This window comes from Pristiophorus japonicus, chromosome 14, assembly GCF_044704955.1.
Source record: "Pristiophorus japonicus isolate sPriJap1 chromosome 14, sPriJap1.hap1, whole genome shotgun sequence".
NCBI classification, from domain to species: Eukaryota; Metazoa; Chordata; class Chondrichthyes; family Pristiophoridae; genus Pristiophorus; species Pristiophorus japonicus.
In genome coordinates this window covers 187,626,318-187,647,435 of record NC_091990.1, presented here as the reverse complement: position 1 = coordinate 187,647,435, position 21,118 = coordinate 187,626,318, and positions in this window count along the sequence as shown.

The following is a 21,118-nucleotide window of genomic DNA, read 5'->3' as shown; positions in this document are numbered from 1 at the left end:
TTGGACTGGCAAGGAAAAAACTGGAAGGAAACAATTACAGTACTGGCAAACATGGACAGGTAGGGACTATTTACCGACAAAGATAACAAAGCCAAAACAGCAGGACAATACTATCAGCAGAAAGGAAGAGGACAAGCACAGAATAGAGGAGGGTTTGGGGGAAGGAGGGGAGGAGTAAGAGGACAGTAGTCCCAGCGAGATCGCTCGCAAGGTGAGTGTAGAAATTGCGGAAGGAAGGGGCACTGGACTCGAGATTGTAGGTGCCCACCTAAACAGTTTGGAGGGTTACAAAGGAATTTCCCCGAACCTACACCTCCACTGGCCCCTCAATTTTCCTTTTCTAACCCCAACCCGCACCAATCAGCATAGGGATGCCCCGGAGGTGTAGTGATACAGGCGGCAACCCTCCGCTTATCTACAGACATAGAAGAGAATCCTTTGGCAGTAATAAAAGTGGGAAACACTTATGTAAAGTTTCTGGTGGATACCGGTGCTACTATGTCTTCTGTACCACCCTCTGTGGGATTACCTGTAAGCAACACTACCGTCTTGAGCATGGGGGTGGCCGGTATCCCCCTGAAATAATTTTTGTCCGAACCTACTAAATTGACAATTGAAGGACAACAAGTAGATAATGAGACTTTGATAGTCTCTAAAACAGCCCCTCTCCCTTTATTAGGAAGACAGATTTTGTGCAAACTAGGAGCCACAATATATTACACAAAGGAAGGGATGTTCATGGAGCTCCCTCCAAATAAAATCCATCAGTTCTTTGATGGGATTAAAAGGGAGGAGGGGGAAGATAACAAAGAAAAGGCTGCCCTCTATTGTTGGCAATTGAGTTGCAACTTCTATTCCCCCCTGATAGAGGATATTGTAAAAAACTTAAAAGCTAAATTTGACTCTAATGCGGACGAACTGATGTATATCATTTTAACAAGCTTCGAGGCAGTTCAGCTTCACTGCACAGCCTGGTACACTCGACAAAAAGCTGAAACTTACCAGTGCTTAATACAGCCCTTTCTAGATAAAGAAGAGATAATAGAAGCTACACCCCGCATTTATTTCGGACCAGAAGGATTAGGGGTAGCCATGGATTTGACACCCTTACAGCAGAAGCGGTTTAAAGAAGAGAACTCGACACCCCATCTGACATTGGCTGTAAAACCGCCGGCGAAACCCAAAGATATGGGTCCGATGATTGTAGAAATAGAAAATGAGAAGCAGCATCAAGGCTATAGACCTTGGGCAGTAATAGAATTACAGAATGTCCAGATAGAATTTATCACCCGTTCCAGGGGGATTCTCCAGTGGAAAGGTAAAAGTTATGCCTCCACCTTTAAAAAACAGCAACCCCCTGGACAACCGAGCCCTAAGCTGCCAATGGCATTGAATCAAGTGTCTTCTGAACTTCGGGCAAAACATAAGAATCATGTTGGGAAGGTACATTCTGCAGCACCCCACCGGGTACGACTGATAAAGAACGCCGTGTTACCAAGCATTAAGCAGTACAGACTGCCTCCAGAGGCAGAAGATGGGATCGAGCCAGTCATTTCTGCATTGTTGGAACAAGGAGTTCTAGAAAAGACACAGAGCCCGTGTAACACTCCGATACTGCCCATACCAAAGGTTAATAGGCCGAATGAGTGGAGATTTGTGCAAGATCTAAGAGCTATTAATAAGATAGTAGTCCCTATCACCCCTGTGGTACCGGACACCAACATTGTGCTATCTGCCATCCCACCAACAGCAACTGTCTTTACTGTGATAGATCTGTGCTCAGCCTTTTTCTCCATCCCAGTAAATCAAGAGAGTCAGTATCTGTTTGCTTTCACCTACAAGAAACAGCAGTACACATGGACCCGGTTGCCCCAAGAGTACACCGAAAGCCCCGCAGTATATGCAGCAGCAGTAAAAAGAGACCTAGAAGACTGTTTATTATCAGACCAGTCTGTACTGTTACAATATGCGGATGATTTGCTTGTGGCTTCCAGCCACGGATACAGATGCATGCAAGATACCCTGAAATTATTACAACACCTATGTGAAAGAGGGCACCGAGTATCATTACAAAAGCTACAATTTTGCCAGACTCAAGTCCAGTACCTGGGTTTCCACATATCTCAAGGGCAGAGGCAGCTAGGACCAGAAAGAATTCAGACTATTCAGAGTATCCCCATACCAAAGACAAAAAAGGATATTTTGTCTTTTTTGGGGATGGTGGGGTACTGCAGACAGTGGATCCCTGATTATCGAGAATGGGATGCGGTCCTAAGATCAGCTGCCCTAAATGATGCCCCACCCAAGGTAGAGTGGACCCCAGAGAGGGAGGAGGCGTTTGAGCAGTTAAAGAAAGCTATCACTAACGCTCCGGCATTGGGACTTCCAAACTATTCTAAAGCCTTTCAGATGTATGTGAATGAGAAAGAAGGATTTGCAACGGCAGTATTAACCCAAGAACATGGTGGGGGAAATAGACCAGTGGCCTATTATTCGGTTTTACTTCCTCCAGTAGTGAGAGGAATGCCAGCATGTCTAGCCGCTACTGCGGTCATGGTGGAAAAGTCAGTACCTATTGTTTTGGACTATCCGTGTACTGTCGTTACAGCCCATGCAGTGCTATTACTATTGAACTCCGCCGCCACCCAGCATTTCACAGCATCTAGAAGAACAGGTTATGAAGTACTGCTGCTATCACACTCTAACTACACCTTTCAACGCGCGCCGATAGTAAACCCCGCCACTTTTGTTCCCACCAGAGAAATAGAGGATCCAGACCAGCACGACTGTCTGTTAACAGTGGAATTAGCCACCTTGCCGAGACCAGATTTGCTCACAGAGCCAATGGACAATCCTGATCTCATTCTCTATACGGATGGGTCATCGTACAGACCATCAGATAATTTGCTTTTGTCAGGCTATGCAATTGTAAGCCCCCATGAAACTGTTGAAACATTTGCCCTGCCTCCCGGAACCTCGGCTCAGGCTGCTGAATTATTTGCCCTCACCAGAGCTTGTATAATAGCAAAAGATCAAACTACCAATATCTATACTGATTCTAGATATGCATTCGGTGTGGTCCATGATTTTGGACAACTATGGAAAAACAGGCTTTATCACCTCTGGTGGAAAGCATATTAAGCACTCTCAATTGGTGCTTAATCTATTAGACGCCATTCAGTTGCCAAATAAGGTAGCCGTTATCAAATGTGCAGCACACACAATCGGTGAGGATGAAGTGTCAGTGGGAAATAGGAGGGCTGATGAAGCAGCCAAACAGGCCGCTTCGGCACAGACAGACTGCCTTCAAGCAGTCTCAGTCACCCTTCCACAGACACTTGACGTCCAACTACTTAAAACAGCCCAACAACAAGTTACTATGCAAGAAAGAAGGACTTGGGAAAACCAGGGTTGCTTTCTAAAAAATGACATTTGGTATCACCCTGATGGGCGAACTGTTTGCCCTAGATCTCTATTCTTGCCCCTGTCTCGCCTAGCACACGGTCAGGCTCACATGGGCAAAGGAGAGATGATACATGCTATTAATGCACAGTGGTATGCACCAGGAATAACAGTGGTAATTGAAAAAGTTGCTAGAACATGCCAAATTTGTCAACAAAATAACAGAGGTAAAACACCTGCTGAATATGATCATCTACCCCAGCCAAGTATGCCCTTTGAAAATTTGCAAATTGATTTTGTCCACATGCCTCCAGTATCAGGTTTTAAGTACCTATTAGTCATAGTAGACATGTTCACAAGGTGGGTAGAAGCGTACGCCACTAGGAGAGACGATGCCCGAACAGTAGTAAAGATTCTATTTAAAGAAATAGTACCAAGATATGGGATACCTATGGGAATCAACAGTGACAGGGGAACACACTTCACCGGAAAAATAGTGCAAAATCTTGCAGAAGCGTTAGGTTTCCAGTGGAAGTTACATATACCATATCAACCTCAGTCTTCAGGAATAGTAGAGAGAGTAAATGGGATAATAAAATCTACCCTTACCAAGGTATGTAAGGAGACAGGATTAAAATGGCCAGACGCCCTACCGTTGGTACTATATACATTAAGAAACCAGAAAAACCGAAACACTGGTTTGACACCGCATGAAGCCTTATTGGGAAGGCCAATGCCTACCGGAATAAAACCACCACTGGTAGCGGAAAAGGTAGCATTAATTTGGAATGATGAAAAATCACTAAAGTATGCTCAGTGGGTATCATGGACTCCAAGTGGTGGCCCATTGTAGTATTTCAGTAGGGTTCAGTAGAGTTCTGCCAATACCAGGTCTGTCGACCCACCTCATCCATCTCTACATCAAATAAAGGAAGATCAACCTTGAAACAGATAAACATGTTACTGTTGCATCCCAAGAGTTCTGGCACATAATCCCACATGGCTCACAGGACAGTACGATTTCCTACACCTGAACAGCTCAGAAGTGGGGATGTTTGCTGATGATTGCAGTGTTCAGTTCCATTCGCAATTCCTTAGAAAATGAAGCAGTCCGTGCCCGCATACAGCAAGACCTGGACAACATTCAGGCTTGGGCTGATAAGTTGCAAGTAACCTTCACACCACACCAGTACCAGGCAATGACCATCGCCAACAAGCGAGAGTCTAACCACCTCCCCTTGACATTCAACAACATTCCCATCGCCGAATCCCCCACCATCAACATCCTGGGGGTCTCCATTGACCAGAAACTTAACTGGACCAGCCACATAAATACTGTGGCTCCAAGAGCGGGTCAGAGGCTGGGTATTCTGTGGTGAGTGTCTCACCTCCTGACTCCCCAAAGTCTTTCCACCATCTACAAGGCACAAGTCAGGAGTGTGATGGAACACTCTCCACTTGCCTGGATGGTGCAGCTCCAACAACACTCGAGAAGCTCGACACCATCCAGGACAAAGCAGCCGCTTGATCCACACCCCATCCACCACCTCCAACATTCACTCCCTCCACCACCGGCGCACCGTGGCTGCAGTGTGCACCATCTACAAGATGCAAAGTTAAAGCACATGAGATTGGGGGTAGTGTGCTGACGTGGATTGAGAACTGGTTGTCAGACAGGAAGCAAAGAGTAGGAGTACATGGGGACTTTTCAGAATGGCAGGCAGTGACTAGTGGGGTACCGCAAGGTTCTGTGCTGGGGCCCCAGCTGTTTACACTGTACATTAATGATTTAGACGAGGGGATTAAATGCAGTATCTCCAAATTTGCGGATGACACTAAGTTGGGTGGCAGTGTGAGCTGCGAGGAGGATGCTATGAGGCTGCAGAGTGACTTGGATAGGTTAGGTGAGTGGGCAAATGCATGGCAGATGAAGTATAATGTGGATAAATGTGAGGTTATCCACTTTGGTGGTAAAAACAGAGAGACAGACTATTATCTGAATGGTGACAGATTAGGAAAAGGGAAGGTGCAACGAGACCTGGGTGTCATGGTACATCAGTCATTGAAGGTTAGCATGCAGGTACAGCAGGCGGTTAAGAAAGCAAATGGCATGTTGGCCTTCATAGCGAGGGGATTTGAATACAGGGGCAGGGAGGTGTTGCTACAGTTTTTACAGGGCCTTGGTGAGGCCACACCTGGAGTATTGTGTACAGTTTTGGTCTCCTAACTTGAGGAAGGACATTCTTGCTATTGAGGGAGTGCAGCGAAGATTCACCAGACTGATTCCCGGGATGGCGGGACTGACCTATCAAGAAAGACTGGATCAACTGGGCTTGTATTCACTGGAGTTCAGAAGAATGAGAGGGGACCTCATAGAAACGTTTAAAATTCTGACGGGTTTAGACAGGTTAGATGCAGGAAGAATGTTCCCAATGTTGGGGAAGTCCAGAACCAGGGGTCACAGTCTGAGGATAAGGGGTAAGCCATTTAGGACCGAGATGAGGAGAAACTTCTTCACCCAGAGAGTGGTGAACCTGTGGAATTCTCTACCACAGAAAGTAGTTGAGGCCAATTCACTAAATATATTCAAAAGGGAGTTAGATGAAGTCCTTACTACTCGGGGGATCAAGGGGTATGGCGAGAAAGCAGGAAGGGGGTACTGAAGTTTCATGTTCAGCCATGAACTCATTGAATGGCGGTGCAGGCTAGAAGGGCTGAATGGCCTGCTCCTGCACCTATTTTCTATGTTTCTATGTTTCTAGGCCATGTGTGAAATAGCAAGAAGTCTGCATGACCAGATAAAGCAGACACAGGTGCCCCTGTCAGAAGGAAATATGCACCCATTCAAGCCAGGAGACCAAGTGTTAGTGAAAACATTAAACAAAGAATCTTTTTCTCCTAGGTGGAAAGGACCGTATCAGATAATTCTCACGACGCGAACCGCATTGAAATTGGAAAAGCATCCAAACTGGGTGCATGCAACCCGTTGTAAATATTACTTCCCCAACGAATCACAGCCAAAAGAAGAGACATAGAACTAGGACGTACTACGGTTACCTACCCGAGAAGACGGCCATCTTCTCACCAAAGAACTGTACTGACCCCTCTTTTGTGACCCTTCGCAAGGGTACATTGAACCTAAAATAAGACACCCAGAGTTCAGGCCGAATGTCAGAACTTGCTTGTATGCCAATTTGGGCCTTTATTATTTGGATCACTGTTACCCTCGTGCTTGCGTGCTGTTATTTTAACGAATTAATACAGGAGTGTTATAGAAACAGAGAAAAAAGGGAAGATGATGCGGGACTCTTGGAAAAGCTGTAAGCGGACATTGGGCATTCTGATCATTTTAGCAGTAGGAAGAGTCAGACAGGAAGAAGGAAAAGAATGGAAGGGAGATATGGAGTGGGAAAGAAGTGATAGGTCAGAACGGCAAGATAACTTTGTGTGCCCAGAAGGAAAAAATTGTAAAATAGGGAACTTCACAGTAATGTGCAAAGCTTGTGGAGTGGGGATAGATCCACGAACAGGAGAAGTGAAAATAAACAGTGAGGAGGGATTCAACATAACCCTAAACTGGAAGGTACATATGACTTGCCTAACAAGCAAGGACCAAGATGAGGACCAAGAAACCAATGGCACATTCTGTGGACCAGAAGAAGATTGCTACTTTGAAATAGGAAACAGAGAATGGGTAAAATGTATGAACCTCACGAAAATACTAAATGGAGTAACTTATATTAAACAATGGACCCATAATAAAATTAAACATTCCCCCCGAGATCCGGGACATTTGAAACGAATATTGACCACCTGTATCCCAGTGGTAAGGTCCCCGGAGGTAGTTAATTTAACAATACAAATTAAATATCCCCCGAAGAAAGAGGATGGCTGCAATATAACAAGTGTTGAAGTCTCTCTGAAAAGGCCCCGGAGAAGGAGACGGGATGTGTTGGGGACTTTGTTAGGTGGAGTAGGAGCTGGGATGGGAGCATTGAACTCCATGGATATCGAGACCCTACAAAACAAAATCCAGGTCGTCGGAGGACTAGTGGGGAAAGGCATAAAAATAAGAAATGCCTGGGATGAAGGATTACAGCAATTGCAGGTATCAGGTTATATCACAGACGAAATGACCTGGGGGCAGAATGAAAAGATAGAGAAGGAAATAGAAAACCTAATGAAGGAACAAAAGGAAGTAAATAAGTACACCCATTGCATGTTCAGGGAGATGATCAGACAGTTACTGAGAGCCGAGCTAGAAAGGAAAGTACTATCCTTCCATGCTAACACATGGGAGAGATTACTGGAAATCAATCAGAAAGATAAACTTCTAAATTTAACCATTAAACCCCCAAGAAAAATATTCTGGTTGTGATTTAAAAGGATGTAACATCACTATGGAAATAGTAAATAAGACAAAAGGAGAAATATGGTGTCAGTTCCAAGTAATACCCCAGTTGTTCGGACGAAACTTCTGGTACCCAGAATTTAAAGGAGACTGGGTTGATGAAAAGAATCTAACACATCACGACAGGGGATGTGCTAGGTGGCCGTTCGCAATGGTGTGTCCCTATCAGACTGCCATACACGAACCATGCTCTCTACAGCACCCCACTGGAATATGTAGATGGGAACTAAAACCAACCAATGACACCGATATTTCTGAAGTAGGTCAGAATGAGGTCTGCCTGACGGGAAATAGACCTGTCTACCTGGACGGAATTCTGTATAAACCCCCCATTAGTACATGTGTGAGAGAACTTTACACCCTGTATGATCCAGAAGAAAGAAGAACTTATACTTTTGGGCAGTGGCAGAATGTAGTAAAATATCTGTCTGTGCACAAAATTGATCCTTTACCCCCTGTAATTAATTTGACCCGATTGCACAATTTGATAAAAAATGACAAACAAATAGAGGAGGCTCTGTCCAAAAGGGGCCGAGACATCCACCAGTTCAAAATACAAATGAGTTACAAGAAGGGACAACTAGTAAGAATCGCGAATGTAGTCACCTCCCTGACAGTACACCACTGGTGGGATGTGTTTTCCGGATGGTCCCCCAAAGCTTCAGCAGTACTGAAGCTTGCTATACACCCCATAGTAATCGTAGGTGTGGTTATGCTTATATTACAAATAATCATGTGTGGGATGTGGATAAAAGTAAAAAGGCTAATTAACCAGGTAATGGGCCTAGTATCCCAAGTAGAAGGGAAAAGTATGTTTGTGAAAGGAAGGTTAAGCCGCATAGAAGAAAAATTAGATGAATATGACGAAGAAGAATGCCTCAAGATGCGACCCTACCCCGAAGGATATGAACCCCCTTTTCAATAAAGAAAAAGAAACTGTGTTGATCGGTTATAAAGATCAACAAGGAGGGAGTTGTGGAAGAAAACAATCTCTGTAGTATGGTAAAGGGAAGGGTTAAAATCACTTCTTGCTGATATTGTAGAAATAATGGAGCTAGAGAAAACACCCAAACTTCTTTGTCTTAAGAAAACAAAAACTGATTACCTGTTCCCTGCATGAGTCTCCTAAAACTGATTATTGACACAGACAGGGAGAAACTATGCAAGAACAGATAATGTGTGCCTTCCGGGATGACCTTTGTATTCTCGGAGTAATATGATTAATGTTAATGTGTGGAATTTGAAGATAAAACTCCTGTTTTTACTGTATAAATATAGCGCGGGTTTTCCTGTAAAAGTCAGAGTTCTGCCTTAGTGTGGACTAAGCGGGCTCTCCGAGATATCTCGTTAGAAATAAACTTTCTCTCGAAGCACGGCTCTGAAAGTCTCCGCTGAGTTAATTTAAACTAAAATTTCTTCGACAGAGGGCATTGCCACGATGCCTTGTATTTGTCCCTCTGGCAGAACAGCGTGTTGGTAATGAGGAGTTCATGTTCTAGATTTTGTCAGGAGTAGGGTACCACTGGAATTGGCTTTCCCTACCCCCCTCTGCCAATCATGCCTCCCCAGAGGGCTGTGTCTTTGCCAACCCTGGCATTTAAATCACCCAGGAGGATCAATTTGTCGCCCGTGGGGACACAGGACAAGGATGTCTCGAGGTTAGAATAAAAACCCTCTTTAGCCTCATCCTTTGCATCGAGTGTGGGAGCGTACGCACTGATGACTGTGGCACATTGGTTCCGAGATAGGGTAATACGAAGAGTCATGAGGCGTTCGTTGACCCCACAGGGGGAGTCTTTAAGGCTCATTCTTGACGGTAAAGCTGACTCCATGAAGGCGGCGTTCTGCCTCTGGTTTCTCTTTCCAGAAGGAGGTACAACCTCCACCATGTTCCTTCAACTGGCCTTCCCCTGCACGTCGGGTCTCGCTTCGGGCGGCGATGTCGATGTCAAAACGTCTGAGTTCCCGGGCAACTATGGCGGTGCGGCGTTCCGGCCTGTTGCTGTTGGGATTGTCCATGAGGGTCCTGACGTTCCAGGTCCCGAACTGCCTATGATGATGATGACACAGGGAGACGCCAGGAGTGGTCGTGAGATATTTGTTGAATGGTGAGAGATTGGGAAATATTGGTGTTTGGAGGGGCCTGGATGTCCTTGTACACCAATCACAGAAAGTGAACATGCAGGTACAGCAAGCCATCATCATAGGCAGTCCCTCAGTATCGAGGAAGACTTGCTTCCACTCTTAAAATGGATCCTTAGGAGGCTGAATAGTGTGGGATTAAATATAAAAGGCAGAAAGACTTGCATTTATATAGTGCCTTTCACGACCATTGGACGTTTCAATGCGCTTTACAGCCAAGGAAGTACTTATTGAAGTGCAGTCACTATTGTAATGTGGGAAACACGTAGCCAATTTGTGCACAGCAAGCTCCCACAAACAGCAATGTGATAATGACCCAGATGATCTGTTTTTGTTATATTGCTACATATTGGCCCCAGGGCATCGGGGATAACTACTCTGCTCTTCTTCGAAATAGTGGATGTGGGATCTTTTACTTCCACCTGAGGGGGCAGACATTGGTTAAACATTTCATCTGAAAGACGGCACCTCCGACAGTGCGGCGCTCCCTCAGTACTTCCCCTCCGACAGTGCGGCACTCCCTCAGTACTGCTCCTCTGATAGTGCGGCGCTCCCTCAGTACCTCCCCTCTGACAGTGCGGCGCTCCCTCAGTACTGCCTCTCCGACAGTGCGGCGCTCCCTCAGTATTGAAGAGACCTGATTGAGGTGTATAAAATTATAAGGGGCCTGGGTAGAGTGGATAGGAAAGACCTGTTTCCCTTGGCGGAGGGTTCAACAACCAGGGGCACAGATTGAAAGAAATTGGGGAGAGGTTTAGAGGGGATTTGAGGGGAAATGTCTTCACCCAGAGGGTGGTGGGGGTCTGAGGCGGAACTCACTGCCTGAAAGGGTGGTAGAGGCAGAAACCCTCACCACATTTGGACGTGCGCTTGAAGTGTCGTAACCTGCAGGGCTACGGACCGAGAGCTGGAAAGTGGGATTAGGATGGGATAGCTCTTGGTCGGTCGGCGCGAGGCGGACACGATGGGCCGAAATGGCCCTCCTTTCAGGCTGTAAATTTCTCTATGATTCTATGACTGCATTGTATAACATATTTAGAAACGATAAAGATGGGAGAATGGGCAGGTGAAGTAGCTGTACTGATTAGGGACAATGTAATGACAGTCGGCAAAAGTGACACAGCTATCAGCAAGACAGAAATGTTGTTGTTGTAATTCTATGTATTTCCAGCAGAGGGTGCTGGTTGTCCACCAGTTCCAGTCGAGGATGTTGGCACACAAGAACACAAGAATTAGTAGCAGGAGTCGGCCATTTGGCCCCTCGAACCTGCTCCGCCATTCAATAAGACCATGGCTGATCTTCTACCTCAACTCCATTTCCCTGCCCGATCCCCATATCCTTCGATTCCCTCAGTGCCCAAATATCTATCGATCTCTGCCTTGAATTTACTCAAATCGCTGGATAAATACCACCAACGATGTCTCCGCAAGATCCTGCAAATCCCCTGGGAGGACAGACGCACCAAGGCTAACGTCCTCGACCAGGCCAGCATCCCCAGCATCGAAGCACTGACCACACTCGACCAGCTCCGCTGGGCAGGCCATATTGTCTGCACGCCCCAGACACGAGACTCCCAAAGCAAGCGCTCTACTCGGAACTCCGAAACACAAGCGAGCCCCAGATGGGTAGAGGAAACGTTACAGGGACACCCTCAAAGCCTCGCTGATAAAGTGCAACATCCCCACCGACACCTGGGAGTCCCTGGCCAAAGACCAGTCCACCCTAAGTGGAGGACGAGCATCCGGGAGGGCGCTGAGCACCTTGAGTCTCGTCCCCGAAAGCATGCAGAAACCAAGCGCAGGCAGCGGAAGGAGCGTGCGGCAAACCTGCCCCACTCTCCCCTTCCCTCATCAACTGTCTGTCCCACCTGTGACAGGGACTGTGGTTCCCGTATTGGACTGTTCAGTCACCTGAGAACTCACTTTTAGAGTGGAAGGAAGTCTTCCTCGATTTCAAGGGACTGCCTATGATGATGAATATACTCAACAACAACAACCTGTATTTATATAGCGACCTTAATGTAGTGAAACGTCCCAAGGTGCTTCACAGGAATGTTATAAAACAAGAAATTTGACACCGAGCCGCATAAGGAGAAATTAGCGCAGGTGACCAAAAGCTTGGTCAAAGAGATTGGTTTTAAGGAGCGTCTTGAAGGAGGAAAGAGATTAGAGCGGTTTAGGGAGGGAGTTCCTGAGCTTGGGGCCCAGCCAACAGAAGGCACGGACATCGATGGTGGAGCGATTATAATCAGGGATGCTCAAGGGCAGAATTAGAGGAGCGCAGAGATCTCGGGGGTGGGTTGTGGGCCTGGAGGGGTTTACAGAGATAGGGAGGGGTGTCGGGGCTGGAGGAGGTTAGGGAGATAGGGAGGGGTATAGGGCTGTGGAGGGGGTTACGAGATAGGGAGGGGTGTCAGGGCTGGAGGAGGTTACAGAGATAGGGAGGGGTGTCGGGGCTGGAGGGGGTTACAGAGATAGGGAGGGATGTAGGGGCTGGAGGGATTTACAGAGATAGGGAGGGGTGTCGGGGTTGGAGGAGGTTACAGAGATAGGGAGGGGTTTGGGGCTGGAGGAGGTTAGGGAGGCCTGGAGGAGCTGGAGGAGGTTACAGAGATAGAAACATAAAAACATAGAAATTTACAGCGCAGAAGGTGGCTCAACCGTGGTTAACAAGGGAAATTAAGGATAGTGTTAAATCCAAGGAAGAGGCATATAAATTGGCCAGAAAAAGCAGCAAACCTGAGGACTGGGAGAATTTTATAATACAGCAGAAGAGGACAAAAGGTTTAATTAGGAGGGGGAAAATAGAGTATGAGAGGAAGCTTGCTGGGAACATAAAAACTGACTGCAAAAGCTCCTGCAGCTATGTGAAGAAAAAAAGATTAGTGGAGACAAACGTCGGTCCCTTGCAGTAAGATTCAGGTGAATTTATAAAGGGGAACAAAGAAAAGGCGGACCAGTTAAACAAATACTTTGGTTCTGTCTTCACAAAGGAAGACACAAATAGCCTACCGGAAATACTCGGGGACCGAGGTTCTAGTGAGAAGGAGGAACTGAAGGAAATCCTTATTAGGTGGAAAATTGTGTTAGAGAAATTGATGGGATTGAAGGCCGATAAATTCCTGGGGCCTGATAGTCTGCATCTCAGAGTACTTGAGGAAGTAGCCCTAGAAATAGTGGATGCATTGGTGATCATTTTCTAACAGTCTATCGACTCTGATTCAGTTCCTGTGGACTGGAAGGTAGCTCATGTAACACCACTTTTTAAGAAAGGAGGGAGAGAGAAAACGGATAATTATAGACCGGTTAGCCTGACATTAGTAGTGGGGAAAATGTTGGAATCAATTGTTAAAGATGAAATAGCAGCGCATTTGGAAAGCAGTGACAGGATTGGTCCAAGTCAGCATGGATTTATGAAAGGGAAATCATGCGTGACAAATCTTCTTGAAATTTTTGAGGCTGTAACTGGTAGAGTGGACAAGGGAGAACCAGTGGATGTGGTGTATTTGGACTTTCAAAAGGCTTTTGACAAGGTCCCACACAAGAGATTGGTATGCAAAATTAAAGCACATGATATTGGAGGTAATGTACTGATGTGGATAGAGAACTGGTTGGCAGACAGGAAGCAGAGAGTCAGGATAAACGGATTATTTTCAGAATGGCAGGCAGTGACTAGTGGGGTGCCGCAGGGCTCAGTGCTGGGACCCCAGTTACTTACAATATACATTAATGATTTAGATGAAGGAATTGAGCGTAACATCTTTAAGTTTGCAGATGACAGTGAGCTGGGTGGCGGTGTGAACTGTGAGGACGATGCTAAGAGGCTGCAGGGTGACTTGGACAGGTTAGGTGAGTGGGCAAATGCATGGCAGATGCAGTATAATGTGGATAAATGTGAGGTTATCCACTTTGGTGACAAAAACAGAAAGGCAGAATATTAGAAACATAGAAACATAGATACTTGAGAAATGCACACCTTGACCACAGGGGGTGAACTTGTGGGAGACACTCTTCACCTGGTCATCCAGGTATATAAAGGGAGGTCCCACACAGGGTCATCACTTCTTGGTCCTGTGAACAAAGGTTCAGGTTACAGAGTGACCTCGTGTGGATTTGTGATATTGTGTAAGGACTTTACAGTGGCGACGAGAAACGGGAATCAATGACCCACGAGAATGGCAACCGGTAGCACAGAGGAACGGTACTGTGTTGGTGAGGACTGGGACGATTTCATTGAGAGGCTTCAGCAGAGCTTTGTCAGGAAGGACTGGCTGGGAGATGCAGCGGCCGACAAGCGAAGGGCTCATCTACTCACCAGCTGTGGATCTAAGACTGACGCGCTCATGAAAGACCTGCTAGCACCCGAGAAGCCGGCGGACAAAACCTTTGAAGAGCTCAGCAAGCTAATCAGTGAGCACCTCAAACCAGCGAGCAGCGTACTCATGGCCCGACACAGATTCTATACCCACCGACGTCGGGAAGGACAGAGCACACCGGACGTCATTGTGGACCTCCGGTTCTTGGTCAGTCTCTGTAAGTTCACAGACGCCTGCAGGGAGGAGATGCTAAGGGATTTCTTTATTGAGGGCATCGGTCATGCCGGGATTTTCAGAAAGTCAATCGAGACCAAGGACTTGACCTTGGAAGCGGTGGCGTTGCTGGCTCAGACTTTTATGGCGGGGGAGGAGGAAACCAAGATAATATACGCGCGCAACTCTGACTCCAACGCGGCGATGGATCAGGGGGTCAATATCATAAACACGACTCAGAGTCCAGCAGGCAGGCAAGGGCAGTTCGACACACCCCAGGCAGCAACAGACCCCAGAACAGGTTTTCAACACAGGCAATGGCAGGCTGAAAGGACATTTATGCGCCCCCCCCAGTAGACAATGCGTTCTGGGATGGGGCCATTGACACCCACTAACAGGGTGCTCAAGAGCAGTCAAAGGGACAATCAGCAAGGAATGCCTGGTAACAGCTCTTTTGTTCACAACAATGGGAATCTCAGTTCATGCTGGAGGTGTGGGGGCAGACATGTTGCCAGGAGTTGCAGGTTTCAACAGTTCGCCTGCAGAAATTATAACCTCATTGTAGCTAGAATGTGCAGGAAGCCTGTAACCAGGCTAATTTATGAGGTGGATGACCAGATGAGGGGTCTGCGAGGCAGGATGATGCTTGGGGCAAATCAATGGACGCTGAAGTTCAGCGGGTTCATGTAGCAAACATTCACAGCTCATATACCAAAACGCCACCTATGATGATGAAGGTCCTATTAAACGGAATCCCGGTACGCATGGAGCTGGACACGGGGGCCAGCCAGTCACTCATGAGCATTCAACAATTCGAAAAGCTATGGTCACTCAAAGCCAGCAGACCCAAACTAGAACGCATTGAGACTCAATTACAGACGTACACCAAAGAAATCATTCCAGTGCTAGGCAGTGCAATGTTGACTGTCACACACAATGGATCAGTGAGCCAGCTGCCGCTCTGGATTATCCCGGGCAATGGCCCCGCACTGTTGGGGAGGACCTGATTAGCTGAGATGAACTGGAAATGGGGGGATGTGCATGCAGTGTCATCTGTGGAGCGAAGTTCATGCTCATAGGTCCTACAGCAATTTGAGTCGCTATTACAACCTGGCGTCGGGACATTCAAAGGCACTAAAGTAGTGATATACATCACCCCGGACGCCAGACCAGTGCAGCACAAAGCCAGAGTTGTGCCGTATGTGATGTGGGAGAAAATTGAAAGCGAATTGGGCCATTTGCTGAGAGAGGGCATCACCTTGCCCTTTGAATTCAGCGACTGGGCGAGCCCTATTGTTCCCGTCCTAAAAGCGGATGGCTCGGTCAGGATCTATGGCGACTACAAGGCCACTATCAACCGGATGTCCCTACAAGACCAATACCTGCTTCCAAGAGCGGAGGATCTTTTTGCCACGCTGGCAGGCGGCAAGCTGTTCACCAAGTTGGATCTCACTTCAGCCTACATGATCCAAGAACTGGCCGACGAATCCAAGCTACTGACCACCATCACCACGCACAAGGGACTGTTTGTTTCCAACAGGTGCCCATTTGGCATTCGATCAGCGGCCGCGATCTTTCAAAGAAACATGGAAAGCCTGCTCAAATCCATTCCTGGAACGATCGTATTCCAGGACGATATCCTCATCACGGGTCGGGACACCGAGGAACACCTCCACAACCTGGAAGAGGTGCTACGCCGACTGGACCATGTAGGCCCTCAGTACCGCCCCTCCGACAGTGCGGCGTTCCCTCAGTACCGCCCCTCCGACAGTGCGGCGCTCCCTCAGTACCGTCCCTCCGACAGTGCGGCACTCCCTCAGTACCGCCCCTCCGACAGTGCGGCGCTCCCTTAGTACTGCCCCTCCGACTTTGCGGCGCTCCCTCAGTACCGCCCCTCCGACAGTGCGGCGCTCTCTCAGTACCGCCCCTCCGACAGTGCGGCGCTCCCTCAGTACCGCCCCTCCGACAGTGCGGCTCTCCCTCAGTACCGCCCCTCCGACAGTGCGACGCTCCCTCAGTACTGCCCCTCCGACAGTGCGGCGCTCCCTCAGTATTGCCCCTCCGATGGTGCGGCATTCCTCAATATTTCCCCTCCGACAGTGCGACGATCCCTCAGTATTGCCCCTCCGACAGTGCGGTGCTCCCTCAGTACTAACATTGGGAATGTCGGCCTAGATTTCTGTGTTCAAGTCTCTGGAGTGCGACTGGAACTCGCAACATTTGATTCCGAGGGGAGGGAGTGCAGCCCATTGAGCCAAGGCTGGAGGAGATTATTGTCACTGACTCACACTGAAAAAGAGATCATTTATAAATATGTAGACACAATTCCCACCCAGATTCCTCACCCCAGCCGTGTGTTAAAAATGAATTCATTCTCAAACAATTGCCTTTAAACAGCATCTCCGCAGTGGAAAAACTCCACCCAGAGGGTTTAAATCTCAATGAAAACTCGTGCAACACTGCATCAGTCCCAACGTTGACCGGGACCTGCAGCCTCTCTGACCTGAGACACTCATCCACCCCCGGACTCTCTCCCTGCTCCCAGCTTGGACTGCACCCTCACTATCCCAGCCACCCAGGTCCCAATCCCTCAGCCTCATCTCACTGACTGCCACTCAGAAATAATCTAGTCAATCCCCGGCTTCCCGGGTCTGCATCAGGAGCGAGAGCCATTCATTAAATATTAATAATCTTAAAGAGAGAGAGAGAGAGAGAGAGAGAGACAAAGGCAGAGAGAGAGAGAGACACAGACATAGGCACATACACTGATAGAGATACCGAGACACACACAGACTCTCGCACACACAGGCACTCACAGGCAAAAGGAGAGACACATACAGAGACAGTCAGAGACACAGATTCTGTCTCTCTCTTACACAGAGAGACACACACACATATACAGAGAGAGAGAGAGAGAGAGACGCACACACATATGCAGAGAGAGACACACACACAGATACAGAGACAGAGAGAGGAAACACACACATATACAGAGGGAGACACGCACACATATACAGAGAGACACACACATATACAGAGACAGAGCGAGAGAGAGAGAGACACACACACATATATACAGAGACAGAGCGAGAGAGAGAGAGACACACACAGACACACACACACAGACACACACACACACACACACACACATACCCACACACAGATACAGAGACGCATACACACACATAGATAAACACACACACAGAGATACAGAGGCACATACATACATACACAGACAGAGAGAGATAGACACACACACACACATCCACACAGATACACATACACACACACACAGAAATTGATGGGATTGAAGGCCGATAAATCCCCAGGGCCTGATGGACTGCATCCCAGAGTACTTAAGGAGGTGGCCTTGAAAATAGTGGATGCATTGACAGTCATTTTCCAACATTCCATAGACTCCGGATCAGTTCCTATGGAGTGGAGGGTAGCCAATGTAACCCCACTTTTTAAAAAAGGAGGGAGAGAGAAAACAGGGAATTATAGACCAGTCAGCCTGACATCGTTGTGGGTAAAATGATGGAATCAATTATTAAGGATGCCATAGCAGCGCATTTGGAAAGAGGTGACATGATAGGTCCAAGTCAGCATGGATTTGTGAAAGGGAAATCATGCTTGACAAATCTTCTGGAATTTTTTGAGGATGTTTCCAGTCGAGTGGACAAGGGAGAACCAGTTGATGTTGTGTATTTGGACTTTCAGAAGGCTTTCGACAAGGTCCCACACAAGAGATTAACGTGCAAAGTTAAAGCACATGGGATTGGGGGTAGTGTGCTGACGTGGATTGAGAACTGGTTGGCAGACAGGAAGCAAAGAGTAGGAGTAAATGGGTACTTTTCAGAATGGCAGGCAGTGACTAATGGGGTACCGCAAGGTTCTGTGCTGGGGTCCCAGCTGTTGGCTGGCAGTGTGAGCTGCGAGGAGGATGCTATAAGGCTGCAGAGTGACTTGGATAGGTTAGGTGAGTGGGCAAATGCATGGCAGATGAAGTATAATGTGGATAAATGTGAGGTTATCCACTTTGGTGGTAAAAACAGAGAGACAGGCTATTATCTGAATGGTGACAGATTAGGAAAAGGCGAGGTGCAACGAGACCTGGGTGTCATGGTGCATCAGTCATTGAAGGTTGGCATGCAGGTACAGCAGGCAGTTAAGAAAGCAAATGGCATGTTGGCCTTCATAGCAAGGGGGTTTGAGTACAGGGGCAGGGAGGTGTTGCTACAATTGTACAGGGCCTTGGTGAGGCCACACCTGGAGTATTGTGTACAGTTTTGGTCTCCTAACTTGAAGAAGGACATTCTTGCTATTGACGGAGTGCAGCGAAGGTTCACCAGACTGATTCCCGGGATGGCGGGACTGACATATCAAGAAAGACTGGATCAACTGGGCTTGTATTCACTGGAGTTCAGAAGAATGAGAGGGGATCTCGTAGAAACGTTTAAAATTCTGACGGGTTTAGACAGGTTAGATGCAGGAAGAATGTTCCCAATGTTGGGGAAGTCCAGGACCATGGGTCACAGTCTAAGGATAAGAGGTAAGCCATTTAGGACCGAGATGAGGAGAAACTTCTTCACCCAGAGAGTGGTGAACCTGTGGAATTCGCTACCACAGAAAGTTGGTGAGGCCAATTCACTAAATATATTCAAAAATTGGTTAGATGTAGTCCTTACTACTAGGGGGATCAAGGGGTATGGTGAGAAAGCAGGAATAGGGTACTGAAGTTGCATGTTCAGCCATGAAATCATTGAATGGTGGTGCAGACTTTAAGGGACGAATGGCCTACTCCTGCACCTATTTTCTATGTTTCTATGAGATAAACACACACACACACACACACACACACACAGATACAGAGACATACCTCCACACACACACAGAAAGAGACAGAGACACACACAGATGCAGAGAGACACACACACAGATACAGAGAGACACACACACACAGATAAACACACACACAGAGATAGAGATACATACATACACATACAGACAGAGAGAGATAAACACACACACACACATACACACAGAGATACAGAGACACCCACACAGAGAGGGACAGAGACACGTACAGAGACACACACAGATGTAGAGACACAAAAAGATACACACACACACATCATCATCATAGGCAGTCCCTCGGAGGCGAGGATGACTTGCTTCCACTCGAAAAGTGAGTTCTCAGGTGACTGATGGGACCAATGCGGGACCTCCAGTCTCTGTCACTGGTGGGGCAGATGTTGGTTGAAGGTAAGGGTAGCCTGGTTTGCCGCACGCTCCTTCCTCTGTCTGCACATGTTTTCTGCATGCTCTCGGCGACGAGACTCGAGGTGCTCAGCGCCCTCCCGGATGCACTTCCTCCACTTAGGGCGGACTGGTCTTTGGCCAGGGTCTCCCAGGTGTCGGTGGGGATGTTGCACTTTATCAGGGAGACTTTGAGGGTGTCCCTGTAACGTTTCCTCTGCCCACCTGGGGCTCGCATGCCGTGTCGAAGCTCCGAGTAGAGCGCTTGTTTTGGGAGTCTCGTGTCGGCATGCGGATGATGTGGCCTGCCCAGCGGAGCTGGTCGAGTGTGGTCAATGCTTCGATGCTGGGGATGTTGGCCTGAGCGAGAACACTATGGTTTGTGCGGAGTCTGCGTTGGTGGTATTTCTCCAGTGTTTTGAGATGTCTGCTGTATATAGTCCATGTCTCTGAGCTATACAGGATGGCGGGTATTACTACAGCCCTGCAGACCATGAGCTTGGTGCCAGATTTGAAGTCCTGGTCTTCCTCAAGCGACCGAAGGCTGAGGCAGACACACACAGACATAGGCAGAGAGTCACATACACACAGAGACACACACACACAGGGGCAGAGGGAGGACAGATATAGACAGTCAGACACAAACACATTCTCACTCTCTCACACACACACACAGATACAGACACACACCGACAGCGCCACCTGCTGGTGGGCCCCCGCATTGCAGGTACACAGGGAGTCCTCCACATACACTGCCACCAGCTGGTGGGCGCCTGCACTGCAGATCCATGGAGTACTCCACAAACACCGCCAGTGGCTGGTGGGCTCCCGCATTGCAGGTCGATGAAGTCCTCCACGTTCACTGCCACCTGCTGGTGGGCCCCCGTACTGCAGGTCCATGGAGTTCTCCACATACACCGCCACTGGCTGGTGGGCCCCCGCACTGCAGGACCACAGGGAGTCCTCCGCACACACCGCCATCCGCTGGTGGGCGCCCGCTCTGCAGGTCCATGGAGTCCTCCACAAACATCGCCACTGGCTGGTGAGCCCCCGCACCGCGCGACCCTGGACAACACGGACCATTTCGCATACCTCGGGAGCCTCTTATCAACAAGAGCAGACATTGACGGAGAAGTCCAACACCGCCTCCAGTGCAGCCTTCGGTCGCCTGAGGAAACATAGAAACATAGAAAATAGGTGCAGGAGTAGGCCATTCGGCCCTTCGAGCCTGCACCACCATTCAACATGATCATGGCTGATCATGCAACTTCAGTACCCCACTCCTGCTTTCTCTCCATACTCCTTGATCCCTTTAGCCGCAAGGGCTACATCTAACTCCCTTTTGAATATATCCAATGAACTGGCCTCAACAACT